This window comes from Lontra canadensis, unplaced genomic scaffold (assembly GCF_010015895.1).
Source record: "Lontra canadensis isolate GAN:19392208 unplaced genomic scaffold, GSC_riverotter_1.0 scaffold2, whole genome shotgun sequence".
In the NCBI taxonomy this organism is placed as follows: Eukaryota; Metazoa; Chordata; class Mammalia; order Carnivora; family Mustelidae; genus Lontra; species Lontra canadensis.
The window spans coordinates 65,018,739-65,019,781 of NW_022630996.1; the positions used below are offsets into that span (position 1 = coordinate 65,018,739).

Below are 1,043 nucleotides of genomic sequence, written 5' to 3' on the forward strand. Positions count from 1 at the left end.
AGGGGCGCCTGGGTGGCTCAGTCAATTGAGTCTGCCTTTGGATCAGGTCATGATCCCGGAGTCCTTGGATCTAGCATTGCATTGGGTGCCCTGCTCAGCTGGGAGCCAGCTTCTCCATCTCCCTCTGCCCCTCTCCTCTCCACTCCTTCTTGTTCTCTCAAATAAAAAAAAACAAAAAACCCAAAACATCCATTCACCTAATAGCAAATGATCACAAGGCAATATAGTTTGTAGTTTTTTTTTTTTTCATTTTTGCTCAATTCTTTTTTATTTATTTATTTATTTATTATTAAAACATAAGTATTACTTGTTTCAGGGGTACAGGTCTGTGATTTATCAGTCTTAACACAATTCACAGCACCAAAAATATGGAACGCTTCACGAATTTGCATGTCATCCTTGTGCAGGGGCCATGCTGTTCTTCTCTGTATCATTCCAATTTTCGTATATGTGCTGCTGAAGCGAGCACAATATAGTGTGTGTTGAAAAGAGATAATATTTGTGAACAACCCAGTACATTGACCAGCATATGGAACATTACTGTGTTAGATATTACGATTACTAGCACAGACCACGTACTCAATTTCTCAATTTGTTTCACTTGTCTATCCATAAGGAGAGACAGATTTAAATTAGAGATACTCAAAGGTTTAAAAATATACTTCAAATTCAACTCACAACTTGATCTTCAAACAAAATGTTTCCATGTTTTTGAAATAAGATGTCCTCTGTCTAAGGTTTACAATTTAAACCACTGCTAATTTTCATTTCATTTTTTAGCTATAGTTTGTAAGCTAACTTATGCTGCTGCTTTGAAACATTTAAAAAAATTTATTACATATGCATTTAAAAAAATAGCTGTCACTTATTACTTATCTATTTATTTATTTAAAGTAAGCTCTGTATCTAATGTGGGGCTTTGACTCACGACCCTTAGACCAAGAGTCACATGTTCTACTGACTGAGCCAGTCAAGCACCACAAACATTATTTTTTTAAAGATTTTTTTTTTTTTATTTGACAGACACATCACAAGCAGGCAGA

General features: G+C 35.3%; 1 non-coding gene across 1 annotated transcript; it reads right to left on the reverse strand.

Moving 5' to 3' along the window:
* Window positions 1-362: 362 nt before the first annotated feature.
* LOC116879091 lies at window positions 363-469 on the reverse strand. The gene has a single exon (XR_004384964.1). It is a non-coding gene; the product is annotated as a U6 spliceosomal RNA (small nuclear RNA).
* Window positions 470-1,043: the final 574 nt, after the last annotated feature.